The 16,589-nt window shown below is 41.3% G+C and overlaps 1 non-coding gene across 1 annotated transcript; it reads right to left on the bottom strand.

The window, feature by feature from the left end:
* Nucleotides 1-5,211: 5,211 nt before the first annotated feature.
* On the bottom strand, nt 5,212-5,316 carry LOC122673656. Its single transcript, XR_006334778.1, has one exon. It is a non-coding gene; the product is annotated as a small nucleolar RNA U13 (small nucleolar RNA).
* Nucleotides 5,317-16,589: the final 11,273 nt, after the last annotated feature.

The following is a 16,589-nucleotide window of genomic DNA, read 5'->3' as shown; positions in this document are numbered from 1 at the left end:
TGTGAGAGTTGGACTGTGAAGAAAGCTGAGTGCCAAAAAATTGATGTTTTTGAACTCTGGCATTGGAGAAGTATCTTGAGAGTCCCTTGGACTGCAAGGAGATCCAACCAGTTCATCCTGAAGGAGATCAGTCCTGGGTGTTCATTGGAAGCACTGATGCTGAAGCTGAAACTCCAATACTTTGGCCACCTCATGCAAAGAGTTGACTCGTTGGAAAAGACCATGATGCTGGGAGGGATTGGGGGCAGGAGGAGAAGGGGACTACAGAGGATGAGATGGCTGGATGGCATTACCGACTCGATGGGCACAAGTTTGAGTGGACTCCGGGAGTTTGTGATGAACAGGGAGGCCTGGCGTGCTGCGATTCATGGGGTTGCAAAGAGTCAGACACGACTGAGCGACTGAATTGAACTGAACTGATTCAAAGGCAGGCATTTTAAGTGATGTTATAAAAGAACATTTCAAAATAAAAAAGTGTTCATGAGTACCTTCCTTCTTCCTTGTGTGGAAATGAGGCTAGAGGTGAAATAGCCATCTCGCAACCATGAGGTGATAAGCATGAGAACAAAAGGCATTCACTAAGGGCAGCGAGGAGGAAAGATGAAGGACCAGAAACAGTAACAGCTGTGGAGCCATTACACCAGGCTGAGCTTCAGCCCCAAACTCCTTGTGAAGTGATTCACCCTTTTTCACTTGGAGCTTTTAAAATTTCTCCTTTTTACAAAAAATATTGCATACCTAGGATATTAATAACTTTAAAATGTACAAAATATATGTAAAGAAAACATTTTAATTTGATTGAAGGACACAAAGACTTGAATTTATATTTTCACCCAGTCTTCACAAAGATGCTTCGGATGGGTATTATTTCATCTTTTTATGCCTGGAGATCAGGTAAATGGCTCCAGTCCCCAGAGTGGCAGAGCTCAAGTTCAAACCTGGGTCAGCCAGAGTCTCACGTTGTTGCTCTGTATGGTAATTTATACTGGCTGAAAGGAACTGATCAACAAAATAACAAAATGTGATTTCAAGTCTTCCATTACTCCAAATTATTCTGTCATGCACACTCACAATGACAGACTCACAATTACAGGAAGTTTCCCTTTTGGTTGTAAACACAATATGAATCTCATACTTGTGACAAGAACCATTCAACACTGAAAGGAAGTTTAAAGGTTTTTAGAGTTAATGTTGATAAGATTCTAAAATGATGATTGATAAAGAAGTTCCTCAGGACATTTGCACTTGTCCTTCCCTCTATCTGGAAAGATTTCCTCCTAGATGTTGACATAACTAGCTTCTTAACTTCTTCAAGACTTTGTTTAAATATTGCCTTCACAAAGAGTTCTTCCCTGATCACCCATTTAAGACCATAACTTTTCCTGACTTTATTAGACAGCATATTAATAAGCAGAGACATCACTTTGCTGACAAAGGTCCATATAGTCAAAGCTATGGTTTTCCCTGTAGTCATGTATGGATATGAGAGTTGGACCAAAAAGACGGCTGAGCGCCAAAGAATTGATGTTTTCAAATTGTGGTGCTGGAGAAGACTCTTGAGGGTCCTTTGGACAGCACAGAGATCAATTCAGTCAATCCAGAGGAAATCAACCCTGAATATTCATTGGAAGGACTGATGCTGAAGCTGAAGCTCCAATACTTTGGCCATCTGATGCAAAGAGTCGGCTCATTGGAAAAGACCCCGATGCTGGGAAAGATTGAAGGCAGGAGGAGAAGGGGACAACAGAGAATGAGATGGTTGATGGCATTGGATGGCATCACTGAATCAAGAGACATGAACTTGAGCAAACTGCAGGAGGTAGTGAAGGATAGGGCAGCCTGACGTGCTATATAGTCCATGGTGTCTCCAAGAGTTGGGCACAATTTAGCAACTAAACAGCAACAAATAGCTCTTATCACCCTCTATTATACCATACAATTTACATGATTATTTTACTTTACTGTCTCCTCCTTACCCTCACCCACCCCCAAAACCATTAGCTCCATGTTGGAAGCAAGATTTTTGTCTGCTTTGCCATCAGCACCAAGAGCAGGGCTTTGCATGCAGTTGGCACTCAATGTTTGTTGAATTAATGTATGAACAAATGGAACCAGAAGCACACAGGGTAAGTACCACTCAAGTGCTGGCAAATGAAAATCTTGCCCAAGGTCTTCTCAAGATGGAAGTGGGGAGAGACAGAAGGAGAGAGGAATACAGATAGACTGATTGGATGGGAATATAGTTTATTCTATCTGCTTTTGCACTTTATGTAAATGACACATCCTTTTTTACACGTCCTTTGTGACTTGCTTCTGTCACTCATATTCTGACTGTAGGATATTTCTGTGTTGTCATGCCAGATGTCAATTACATTCATTTTTATTGCTGCATGAAATGCCATTGTAAGAAGAATATAAAATGTATTCCACTTTTTCAAACATTTGTGTTGATTCCAGTTGGGGGTGTTTTGATCCGTCCTAGTGTAACCATTCTCGTCCAAGTTACATATGTACATGTCTAAGAATTTCTCTAGAAGGGCAAATAATAGAATTTCTCTATTTTGCTAGGTAATACCAAACTGTTACCTGAAGCAGTTGCACTAATTAACACTCCCATCAGCAAAGAACGGTGTCATTGATTCTCCACATCCTTGCTAATACTTGGTATTATCAGGTTGTCCCGGGAATTTTTGCCATTATTGGGAAAATAAAATGGTATCTCCCTCTGGTTGTGTTTTGAATATCCCTGATTACAAATGAGGTTGGGAACCTCTTTATAAGATACATTTTTGTTTTTCCTTCCTTTTGCTAAAAGGAAACAGTCCATGTGGGTATTGGAACCAGGTACATATCACAGAGACTGCTGACGAAATAACTACCCGGGATCTCAGCCCATAAGAGATGAGGAGCTGGAACTGAGCCCACTCCCAAGTAAACACAGAAACCATGAAGTCTCTGAAACAGGCAGCAGCAGAAGTCCTTTTATTGGCCAGGTATGCACAAAAGGAATCTGACAATCTTTCAGGGCCATGATAAGTAAAAGCATCACTCTAAAAAGAGCAGAGCAGCAACACTTGGCCACACGCACAAGCATCTGATCTGAATCCACACTACCAATGAGATATAAAAACCCAGTCAGAGAAACTACCATAAAAATGGTCTGGGCTCCATAAAATCCCGACCAAGTACATGTGTTTCATGGAAAACCACTCCCACTGAAGATAAGTTCATCAAAAAATTTACTAATCACATGAAGTAAATAAGTGTTGGGAGAAAATCAGCAAACACAACAAATGCAACAAAAATTCGGAACCAAAAACTACAAATATGAAGCAATCCCAAAGAGACCTTAAAATCATAGCACTCAGTATAACATATTGCAATAATATGAATGAATAAAATTATGAAAGTAAGAAAGAAAATAAAATGAAGGAACATGACACTGAGGAAGGGAGAGTGAAACATTTTTAAGAAATTCAACTGAACTCACGGAAATTAAAAAAGAACAGTCATTAAAATTAAAAATTCAATAGACACTCATCTGAAGAGAGAACTAGTGAATCAAATGATTGATTTGAGGAAAGCATCCAATGACAGCAATAAAGACGTAGAGAGTATGAAAGAAATAAAGAGATGCACAGTTTAGAATGAAAAGGTTCAGCATACATTTAATGAGTCCCAGAGAAAGGAGAGAGCTAATAGGAGATTCCACTAGGAGTCCAGGTCAAATTATTATACATGAGAGAGTAGACAAAGGTATTTTAGTCATAAAACATATATTTTAGATTTTTATGTCTAAAATAATTTACCATAACATTCCCTCACTAAAGTAATACCAAAGGTGACATCTTAGCAAGAAAGAAACTCAACCCAGAAGAAAGGGGTGAGATGCAAAAAAGCAATGGTAAGGCAAGGAACTGATAAAAAAAAGTTAATACATCTAAATAATACTGACTGTAAAATTATAACAATAATGATGACCAACTGGGAGGTGTTTTTTTTTTTTTTCAAGAAGGAACTAAAATATTACCCAGGCTTCCCCAGTGACTCAGCGGGTAAAGAATCCACCTGCAATGCAGGCAAAACATGATATGCAGGTTTGATCCCTGGGTGGGGAAGATCCACTGGAAGAAGAAATGGCAACCCAGTCTAGTATTCTTGCCTGAAAAGTCCCATGGACAGATGAGCCAGGCAGGCTACAGTCCAAAGGGTTGCAAAGAGTTGCTCATGACTGAGCAACTAAGCATGCAATATATTACCCAACAATAACATAGAAGCTGTGAGAAGGTTTTAGAAGTTAAAGAACTCTGAGTTCCTTGTATTGTCTGAAAAAAAAAGGAAAAAATAATAGACATATTAGAGATATAGACTGATATTGTCTTTAATCATGCTGGCTAACAATTAACCACCAAGTGAATAGAATTGTATGTATAACTTCTAAACAGGTGAAAGGAAAAGAGGTAGGTGGAGAAGCAAAGAAAAAATATGATAAATAGAAACAAAAACATAAATTAAGCTAGTAAAATCAAGTCTACAGTTATCAGTAATCATAGCAAATACAAATGACTGTAGAGAAACCCTCCTACATATGCCCAAGAAAAAATATGCTAGGTGGTTCATCACAGTATTGCTTGCAAAAGAAAAAAGTTAGAAACAACCCAAAGTTACCATCCTTCGGAGACTAGATAGATACATTGTGGTATATTTATAAACTGAAACTTTCTAGAAGAGTTAAGAATGAATGAGACTGATTTATTTATGAAGCCAATTTTCATGTATCAACATGCATAGGGCTCAAAAGCATATTAATAAATGATAAAGGCAAGTTTTATACAGTATTTACAGTTTAATGCCATCTGTTTAAGTTGTTTAAACACTTAAAGAAGGCCACATGTGTTGATAAATAGTTAAACTATTAAAAACATGGATGGGAAGGATACACATGCTTCTGGTAATGGGGGGGAGGAATTCTAAGAAAACTTCAACTGTATCTTTAATATTTTATTTCTTTAAAAATCTCTAAAGCAAATACAGCAAAAGGTTAACTATGTGTATATTCCAGTTGATGGTTTATAACACCTTCTGTAACTTTCTGAATCTGTAAAAATATCCCATAATAGAAAATGCATCATTGACTGACTCAAAATTTTACTCACAATTGGGCTTTCCAATAATTAAATTTACATTTATCTTTTTATTTTTATTTTTTTACGTCAGACAGGTAATGTGCCGATGTCGTAACAAGGTTTGGAGGGAGGCACGTGTCACGCAGCAGCGTGAACACCCAATCATCATGCTCATGAACTACAAAAGGATATTAAATTTACATTTAATTTAATTAAAATTTCAGTTCCTCAGTCACTAGCCATGTTTCCAGTGCCCAGTAAGCACAGGTACTGCCTTGGACAGTGCCATTGGAGAATATTTCCATCATAGCAGAAAGTTCTCTGGGGAAGTTATAGAGCCTCAAGACCCCCCTGGTTCATATTCAGTTCAGTTCAGTCGCTCAGTCATGTCTGACTCTTTGCGACCCCATGAATCGCAGCATGCCAGGCCTCCCTGTCCATCACCAACTCCCGGAGTTTACTCAAACTCATGTCCATCGAGTCAGTGATGCCATCCAGCCATCTCATCATCTGTCATCCCCTTCTCCTCCTGCCCCCAATCCCTCCCAGCATCAGGGTCTTTTCCAATGGGTCAACTCTTGGCATGAGGTGGCCAAAGTATTGGAGTTTCAGCTTCAGATTACTTCTCATTATTCAATACTGTGGGTAGATATTGATGATAGTAATGTGCAAAATGAAGCACAGAACATAGAGCAGAGCTCTATACCCTTATGGGAACTTGCTTAAGTTCTACTGTTGTGTTGCATTTCATCAAATTACTAAAAGTTCCAGGAAGGCTGATGTCCAGTTAACTGAGATGTTCCTATAGTATTTCAATTGAAAACAACCACAGTACTTTAGAACTGGCAATAATAATAACGTTGTTCCAGCCACTCTATATTTGATTCCCTAGCTATTTCAATTCCACCCAGTGCCTTCCCAAGGGATATATCTGGTAAAATCAACACAAAGGAACACTTCTCAGATTTTCTTATTTACCAAAGTGCTTTAAAGAGTTATCTGAGTGGCCAGTATTTCACAAGGAATTTCAGCATTTATGACAGCAACAAAAACCTATTGCAAAAGCACTGAGAAAGTTGGAAAATCAAGCAATGGCTCCAGAAAGGTAGAGACGTGAAACTTTGCCGTCATACTTCAGAATTACTACAGGTCATTAAATACTTTCCACTGAGGCTTTTTTTTTTTTTTTTTTTAGTTGGAGGCTAATTACTTCACATCCACTGAGGCTTTAATTGACTTTCTCACGAGCATGCATTTTCCTGCATCTCCCCTAACTGTCTTATCAAGACTGACCTGTGAAATACATCAAAGCAGAAATGAATTGAGTTCTGTATGTAATATACTTAGTTGCTCAGCCATGTCCGACTCTTTGCCACCTTCTGGACTGTCGCTGGTCTGGCTCCTCTATCCATGGAATTTTTCAGGCAAGAATACTGGAGTACATTGCCATTTCCTCCTTCAGGGGATCTTTCTAACCTAGGGATCGAACGTGTATCTCCTGTGTCTCCTGTTTTGTAAAACAACAGGCAGATTCTTTACCTGCCTAGCCATCAGGGAAGCCCTCAGTATGTAGTTCAGTTCAGTTCAGTCGCTCAGTCATGTCTGACTCTTTGTGACCCCACAAACTGCAGCACGCCAGGCCTCCCTGTCCATCACCAACTCCTGGAATCCACCCAAGCCCATGTCCATTGAGTCGGTGATGCCATCCAACCATCTCATCCTCTGTCGTCCCCTTCTCCTCCTGCCTTCAATCTTTCCCAGCATCAGGGTCTTTTCCAGTGAGTCAGCTCTTTGCATGAGGTGGCCAAAGTACTAGAGTTTCAGCCTCAGCATCAGTTCTTCCAATGAACACCTAGGACTGATCTCCTTTGGGATGGACTGGTTGGATCTCCTTGCAGTCCAAGGGACTCTCAAGAGTCTTCTCCAACACCACAGTTCAAAAGCATCAATTCTTCAGAACTCAACTTTCTTTATAGTCCAACTCTCACTTCCATACATGATCACTGGAAAAACCATAGCCCTGACTAGATGGACCTTTGTTGACAAAGTAATGTCTCTGCTTTTTAATATGCTATCTAGGTTGGTCATAACTTTCCTTCCAAGGAGTAAGCATCTTTTAATTTCATGGCTGCAATCACCATGTGCAGTGATTTTGGAGCCCAGAAAAATCAGCCACTGTTTCCACTGTTTCCCCACCTATTTGCCATGAAGAATGGGACCAGATGCCATGATCTTAGTTTTCTGAATGTTGAGTTTTAAGCCAACTTTTTCACTCTCCTCTTTCACTTTCATCAAGAGACCCTTTAGTTCTTCTTCACTTTCTGCCATAAGGGTGGTGTCATCTGCATATCTGAGGTTATTAGATGGCTCCCCAAATAAAGTAGTTTTACCAGCCATCATCAGATTAACACATGGGAAATTCTTCAAGCTACCAAAAGCTTTGGAGAATACAAAATCATTGATGAACGATGACTAAAGAACAAGTCAAAAAAAAATTTATTTTTGCCATACTGCACAGCATGTGGGATCTTAATCCCCAACCAAAGATCAAACCTGTGTGCCCTATATTGGAAGGTGGAATCTTAACCACAGGACCACAAGGGAAGTCCCAAGAACAAGTCAGTTTCAATACTATGATTCCATGAATGGATAGATAGATTCATTCATTCATTCAACAGTTGTATTTGAACTGGCATCAGGCATTGTCAGGGGACACAAAATGCAGAGACTGATGCAGACTCTGTCCTCATGTTGCTGATAATCCACAGGGAAGATCTCTCATCCTGGCCTGTGGCACTGGATAACTCGAGATAATCCTAGTCAACAAAAATGCTAATAGTGCATTGAGGCCTGGCAAATTATGGAGGTGGTTCTCACTGTAAAGAGAACTGGAATCTTTATAAATGGTGAAGCTCAATCTCTCCCACAATTCCAGGTCTCCGCACAGACATCTCTCCTTGGCTCTGCTGCCCTTTGAGCCCAATGCATGGTTTTTATTAATCACCATAATCTCTCTAATCCTGTTGAGATAAATATGCAGTTAACACCCTAGAGACCTTCTGAAGAGAACTCAAATTCTACCTGAAGGACCTAATTAAAAGAAGAAATAAGGGGCTTCCCTGGTGGTCCAGTGGTTGAGACCACACTTCCACTACAGAGGGCACATGTTTGATCCCTGGTCTCTGGTCGGGGATCCTGCATGCTGTGCAGTGCAGCTGAAAGAGTCAAAAGAAGAAGAAAGTGAAGGAATGAGGTGTTCCACTGTGACCCAAGGCTGAGGATAACACTTATAGAGCAGGAGAGCAAGCCCGGCAGACGTGCGTCCCCGTGGAGCGGGAGCTACCCTTTATCGAACAACTCCTTTCTTTCAGGGGCCATTCAGTTACCTCTCGTTCAATCTGCCCAACAACTCTGCAAAGCAGGCATTCCCACTCCTAACTTATCAGGAAAGCAAGGTGCAGAAAGGTGCAGGGTCCTCCTCAAGGCCATCAGCTAATGAACTCAGTGTACTGGCTCCAGTTTCATGCCCTTTAACCCCCTGCTCTGACTGACAGGCGAAAACAACCTCTCAGGTTCTCTCCAGGGTCTCCTGATCAATGATTGCACCCTGTCACTCGGTGGGAAGAAGAAAGTCAAAAGGAAGTCAGGGAAGGCCGTTAAGCTGCTGATAATTAAGGGATTAGAGCCGTAAACCACAATGAGCATCATTTCATGAGTCTCTTTTTATTACTTTCAAGTTTCATTCACTTGATAAGGTATTGGGAGAGTAAAACTCATCCAAAAGGCCTTCGATTCCCCTCAGTACCCAGGAAGCAGCAACAACTTCATCACTATGCTTTGTGGACAGATTAAGTATTAAATTATGAAACTAATCTGCTCTGATAGCAGGAATAATGTCAACTTTGATAAAGCTTTGCACTGTAGGAAGATTGCTTTCAAAATGACTCAATGCATAATTTAAGAATTGATTTTTCTGGCAGAGACACTAAAGAATAAAAGATACTGTCTCCCAAGATGATCTTCAGAGGAAAGTTTTCCTTCTTCTCCAAGACCTTTATTTTACCTTGGCTTTGATGGGGCGGATTCCACCATCTGACCCCATGAGTGCCTGATGGACTGGAGATTTACAGCTTATCAAGTAAATGCTGTTTGTTCCGGTGTGATGATCTATGTCCCCATCCCTGTCCTGGGCAGCAAGAAAAAGGACGCTTCTCTTAGGCTTGAACCTAGGCCAGGCACTAGGACTTCAGAAGTCAAAGGGATAGGGTCTTTCCCTTGGTGGAACTTAAGAGCTTGAGGCAGCAAAGAGAAGCCAACATAAGGTGAGACATGTAGCCTAGAGGAGGGACTCTTGCTTCACCCTGGGGTGTCAGAGATGCCTCTCAGAGAAGTCATGGAGGCATTGTTGTTGTTGTTTAGTTGCTCAGTCGTGTCTGACTCTTCGCGACGCTATGGACTAGTGCCCGCAAGGCTCCTCTGTCCATGGGATTCTCCAGGCAAGAATACTGGAGGGGGTTGCCATGCCCTCTTCCAGAGGATCTTCCCCACCCAAGGACTGAACCCAAGTCTCCTGAATTGGCAGGATTCTTTACCAATGATCCACCAGGGAGGCATAGGGAGTGCCAAGTCCAGGAGGAGGGAGAGAGCTTGGCACCTTCAGAGAACTTGCTGCATCCAAGCCAGCCTGGAGCATAGGATGTGAAGAGTCAGGCAGAGGCTGCATCGTAGAGAGACCTCTAAGCATGGGAAGAAGCTTGGTCTTTCTCCTGAGAGCTTTGGTGCAGTCCTCTTTGGATGGGGCCTTGGAATCTGAATTTTTAAACAAATCACCCTGTGGAAGAGGACTCCATTTTTCTGACCTCATGTTTCCATGTTTCCATGAGCACCCTGCACTAGGCCAGTACAGACCCAGTACCTCATTTTTATAAGAAATTATTTGTAACACTGCCTTTCCTATTTTGATACAGAATGCACAGATAATATAACCTACTTAAGGAAAAAAAATTGATTGCCCTAATTGTAATGTTAGGCTTCCCTGGTGGCTGAGATGGTGAAGAATCTATGTGCAGCATAGAAGACCTGGGTTTGATCCCTCGGTCAGTAAGATCCCCTGGAGAAGGGAATGGCTACCCACTCCAGTATTCTTGCTTGGAGAATTCCATGGGCAGAAGTGCCTGCTGGGTTACAGACCATGGGGTTGCAAACAGTCGAATAAGTACTTTTACTTTTTTTCACTGTCAACTGTCATGTTAGGGATAAAAAGAGGGTAATTTTTAAGTAAGTACTTAAATAAATGCTACTAAATAAAATTTATAAGATACATTTTAGTATGTAAATATTTGGGCGCAAATTAGCAGAAGCCAAAACGGAGCCATCAGCTGCTTGTACTCACATGTGGAAACAAGGAGAATGCGATAGACACAGATACTGGCTGATACAGTGGTGACAATGAAAATATTGTATCAGTGATGAAAATACTATGAGTCATTGTCATCAGTGACATAATTTTATGAAATATTAGCAATCTTCATCTAAGTTCTCAATCCACCTAAGGATAGTCAACACTCAAGCCCCATTTAGTATAAAATGTCTATCAAAACTCTGTAAAAGTACTTCCTTTTGGAAAGACAGAGTCTTGGTCCAGATGTGGCTAATTAGAATCATCATTCACCTACAAGAATGTCTGGTGGAACACTGGAGATTTATGCAGAACTAGGCAAGTTCTTTACTACAGAGAATGGGTCCATGTATGGCCATGCCTAGCATCACTGGCCCTTATCCATTATATGTGTTAGTACCCCATAAATTACAAAGCACCACGGAACAGCACCACTCTTTTCGACGGAGGGTAACGTGCCCCGTCTCTGTTTTCACCCCCTCCAGCCTCTTCCCCTTGGGAGAAGTGACTTTTTTTCTGACGCCTTTGAGAGAGCATTACCCCTTCTACCTTCTCCTTTGGAAGAATTCTGGACAGCTCTCCAGCCAGGCAGAAATGCTTGTAAACGTCCAGTGAAGACCAGGACTGGTGAGTAAGTTAACTGGGAAGAAAGCAAGCCCATTTGGCTATAGATTTAAAGCTAGTAATGAAGCTGACTTTTTCTTCCCTGTCTCCTGTGTCTCATGTCTCAATTATCGGATGTTCCTCACTGTCCTCTGCACTCACCACATTTGGAGGAAGGAGAGTAAGTGATGTTTTACTCTTGGAAGGATGAGACTATCCAGTGAAAATAAGTAGAGGGAGAGATGAAGAGGCCAAGTCTGGAAAACCTAGCATTCAAGGGTGTGGTTCACACACTGTACTTCCCAGAGTGCCAGGGTCTAGAGAGGTCCCTTCAGGGCATCCAGGGAAGGAGACCAGGGAACAAATCACCACTAGCTCCCAGGACCACCACCTCTGTTTCAACCACAGCAGTTGTGATTTTATGCTCTTTACATGAGGCTTAGGTATACATAAATTTCACTTGTTAAAAAAGTTTCCGCTGCAAAAAAATAAAATAGTTTGAAAACCAGTGATATAAAGAATGAACATAGAAAAGAGCAATTCACAAAGGGGAGTGCAGATGATCTGCCAAAAACACAAGAGGAAGGAGGAGTGTTTGCAAACTAGGGATACTCAGAAGTGGAAATTTTCAAGAGGGAGGGACAGACAAAGGCACCCCAGGCTGGAGGGAAAGCAGGTGCCTGGGCTGCGGACAGAAGAGTGACCAGTGGGTCGGCTGACACCATGATCCCTGGCCGTGGATGAAGAAGTGAGTTAAGAACGAAGAAGGTTAGACAGTGTGGACCTCACCGTGCAGAAGGTGACAGAGAGGAAGGTATCATTTCCCAATGCCTTCGAGCTGTCAAATGGATCCACACACCAAGGAAATTCAGGTCTCTGCAATGCGCTGGGCTATTAAGTGTGCTTCATGGTAGAAAGGGAGAAATCCTTCAAATAGAGTGGCAGAAATAGGGGCAGCAGAGGCAAGGGGGAGTGAGTACCAAGATATGTCTTAGGCTTCTGTTTTCCCATGTTAAAGAGAACATTCATCTTTCTAGGAAGCCCAGGTGTCAGGTAGGAGCTGCCATTAACAAGGCCTCCTCTGTCTCTAGCATAGTGACGACCGTCAGAGCAGCAGGGGAGAATGGCTCCCCCTTCCTCCATATGCCATGTCCCTCTGGCAGCAAGGATGTCTATGTTATGGACTGGTTGCCTAATGGTCCCTGGAAGTCACTGATGTGACATCATTAGTGTTGGGGACCTCAGAGGGGCCACTGCCTTCCTGCTTAGGGAAAAACACTGGAAGGAATCGGAAAGCAACAGCTAGACAGAACAAAAACTTCTTGAAGTGAAGAAACACTGGGAAAGCAATAGGGGAAAAAATCAAGAATCTCAAGTGTCATTTTGCTAAGGGCAGTTCTGACATTCAAATTATGTTTGACCTCCTCACACAAGGGCACAGAATAGAGTGAGAAATATTTGCACAGCCTTCTGAACTCCGCAGGAGAAACGACCTACAAGAGGCACTTCAGACCAGTGGAAGGAACCAAGATCCCTGCTCTTCTAGCCCCCGCTCTGATCTAATGAGTGACCCTACTCTCCACTAGCTGTGTTTTCTGAATCTTTCTCCACTCATCAGCAAAACTGCTTTTATAAACCTAATTCATTAGTGCTTGCCTTGGTTCTTGGCTGCTTAAGGGCAGGTGAGAAAAGGTGTCCAGGTCCTTAATTAGGTATAGTTGTCACAACAGCCTTGAATAACCTTGTTAGCCGCTTTATAGATGGGAAAACAAAGGCCTGGGGAGCACAGGTCACTGGCGTAAGGTCTCTCAGCAGATAAGCAGCAGAGCTAAGTCAAGAAGAGAGAAATATCTTGCCTTAAAAAAAATGAGAGGAAATAGAATGAATGATAAAGGGATAATGAACTAACATTATTATATATTTTAGAAATGTAAAGTCTCACTTTGAGACTTTTGTGTTCTTTCCCTGTTCACTCTCAAAGTTGCTTTTTTGTCCACAAATAACTGCTAGTCAGATAGTCCTGTTCCTGGTGGGAGATTTAATGTTCAAAAAGTGGTAAGTAGGCAAGTTCTGGCACGTTAAACAGTGCAAAATTGAGAAATCTTAAAGTATCCAGAAGATATTAAGTGGAGAGCAGGTGAAAAACACCATCTTGTGGTTAAAGAAATTTTTATGTATTCACCAAAATGGAATGCAACACAACCATTAAAAACATGATATGAAGGAGTTGCAAATAGCATATTACAAGGCTAAGTGGGAACAGATGTGTGCATGTATAATATTAACAATAATCGACTTCAGAAATGGGATTGTGGATAATGTTTTTCTTCTTTTTTTATTCTTCCTTGTGTTTCCCAGATTTCCTTCACTTAGCATTTATGATTTTTAGAATTAAAACATAAGTCAAACTTTCTATTGTTTTTGAGCACTTGCCAAAATCAAGCCACTAGAGTTCATCTTTCTGGAGGACACAGTGTGTTTGAAACCTCGGGTCATCTGCTCTTCCCATTCTCCATGGACACCCTCTGCTGACCCCCGAAGAACTACTTAGAAGTAAAATCTACCCACTGTTTTACATAAGTTCTCCATGCATCGTCAGAACCCCTCAACAGCTCAGACCCTATTGGACTCAGAGCAAATTGAGGATTATAAGGTTATATGGCCTCCCAAAGTCCTGTGGCTAAAAAAAAGGGCAGAAATAGAATTAGAACATTGGGTCATCTACTTCTAAATCCCATGTGCCTTCCAGGGCAGCACTCTGCTGCCTGGAAGTTCCTTTTTTTCAAGACATGTTCTGAGGGGATTCATGGGCCATCAGGAACCACTGTAATTTGGCCTTAAGGATCTACCACTCTGGTCACAAATAGCCCCTTTGGGGTGTTAACAGATATCCAATGCTAACTTTCCTAAGAAAGAACCTAGATTCTAGAATAGCAGCCACTGTGTCTGGCAAAGCTGAGTAAGATCACCATTAATCCCAGGAACAATTTCCAAAACTGAATTTATTTATGACTTTTTAACTGAGGAGTGGGCTTCCCTTGTGGCTCAGCTGCTAAAGAATCTGCCTGCAATGCGAGAGACCTGGGTTGGGAAGGGAGAAGGGAAAGGCTACCCACTCCAGTATTCTGGCCTGGAGAATTCCATGGATTGTATAGGCCATGGGGTCACAAAGAGTCGGACACAGCTGAGCAACTTTCACTTCTCTGAGGAGTAAACAACAGCAGAAATCCAATAGCAACTCAATACCATTACTTATAAGGGAAACAAAATCCTTATGATATAATTAATTCCTACACATCTACCAGAATGGCTAAAATTTTCAAGGCTGATGATACCAAGTGTTGGCAACCAAGAGGAGCAATGGAACTCTCCAGCGTCGCAGATGGAAGGTTGAACTGGTTCAACCACTTGAACCAGTTTGACCTAATGCACCGAAAACAAACATGCTTATCTGAGACCCAGAAAATCCACTCCAAGGTATATATCCAAGAGAAATGAGTGCATATTTCCATTAAAATGTACGTCCATGAGTGATAGTAGCAGTTTACTAATTAGTAGCTGAAAACAGGAAGTAACCCAACAACCATCCACCAGGAAGTGAAGAAGTAAACTATGGTATATCCATGGAATGAAATGCTACACACCAATACAAAAAAAAAGAATAAAAGACTGATACACAGAGTGACAGGGATGAAATTCATGGATATTATGTTGAATGAAAGAAGCCAGACACAAAAGATTAGTATATAGTGTATGATACAGTAGTGAGCAGGAGACAGCTCATAATAGCTCATGAGAACTGATTGTTATGGTTTCAGGAATTTTGCCAGCTGACTATTAAATGCAACCTTTAATAAAAAATAAATTATATAAATACACTAGGTAAAGTATATTTAAGACAAAGATTAAAAAAACTCAGAACTCTAACTCCTGATACTCCCAACACTCCCTAATTCTTTTACTATACTTTTACCATTATCTATGCTCATTGGAAAAGACCCTGATGCTGGGAGGGATTGGGGGCAGGAGGAGAAGGGGACGACAGAGGATGAGATGGTTGGATGGCATCACCGACTCAATGGATATGGGTTTGAGTAAACTCTGGGAGTTGGTGATGGACAGGGAGGCCGGGCGTGCTGTGATTCATGGGGTCACAAAGAGTCGGACACGACTGAGCGAATGAACTGAACTGAACTGAACTGATGTGATTATCTATCTATTCAGACTTGTTGTATCTATATGGTGGAAAAACTATAGAATTGTGGTCTACTGTACATCTATTCCCAACTCTCTGTTCAAGGACCTCACCATGATGACTTCAAATCAGTGATGGTGATTGCCAGGGAAATGGGCTACAAATCAGGCTTTTTAAAAAATGTGTTTATTTTGGAGAGCCTGTTGTCAAACATTCACTGGCATACCACAGATAAAATTCTATTTTTATGAAACTCAAGGATACGAGAAACTAATACATGGTTATTAGAAGTCAGAAAGGAGAGAGTACCTAGAGGAGAGGTGTCCTGCCTGGGGCGAGGCATGTGGGAAATGTACATGGTGATGGTAAATGTTTCATATTTTGTTCATGGTGATGGTTCCACGGGTGTAAATATATTAATATATTTGCATTTTACTGTATGTAGGTGATACCTCAGTTAAAAACTAAATTTAAGAACATTTCCAAAACAGCTATCCTTCTGGGAGCCCCTGCAATAGGAAGGTGAGAGCTTTGACATCCCCACAGTATCTCCTGTCCTGCCTCCGTGGTTCCCCCTGAGTTATGTGAGACCTTGGAAGGAGAAAGAGGCTTCAGTAACTTTCTCCTGTGATTTCCAGAGAACAAGACCTGAGTTGGATTAATCTTTATAGTTGGCCACAAGTCTCCAATACGTAGGGCTTTCCAGGTGGCACTAGTGGGGAGGAACCCACCTGCCAATGCAGAAGACGTAAGAGACGTGGATTCGATCCCTGGGTTGGAAAGATTCCCTAGAGGAGGGCAAGGCAACCCACTCTGATATTCTTGCCTGGAGAATCCCATGGGCAGAGGAGTCTGGTGGGCTACAATCTACAGGGTCACAAAGAGTCAGACACAACTGAAACAACTTAGTAAGCAGCACACACACTCCCATATGTTACAGATAATTTTTTAAAAAAATGGCTAATGTTGCTAATGGAGCAGTGCTTTATTTTTAATTTTTATTTTATATTGGAGTATAATTGACAATGTTGTATTAGTTTCAAGTGCACAGTAAAATGATTCAGTTATACATTACTTATTCTTTTTAAAATTCTTTTCCCATTTAGGTTGTTATATAATATTGAGCAGAGTTCTCTGTTCTATCCAGTAGGTCCTTGTTGATTATCTATTTTAAATACAGTAGTGTGTACATGTCCATCCAGAACTCCACATTTATCCCCCACACCATTTCCCTTTATGGTTACCAGTGGAGCAGTATTCTAAGTGC

The sequence above is a fragment of the Cervus elaphus genome, chromosome 17 (assembly GCF_910594005.1).
Source record: "Cervus elaphus chromosome 17, mCerEla1.1, whole genome shotgun sequence".
In the NCBI taxonomy this organism is placed as follows: domain Eukaryota; kingdom Metazoa; phylum Chordata; class Mammalia; order Artiodactyla; family Cervidae; genus Cervus; species Cervus elaphus.
The sequence above is the reverse complement of the archived record's forward strand: the minus strand, read 5'-3'. Positions and strand labels throughout refer to the sequence as shown.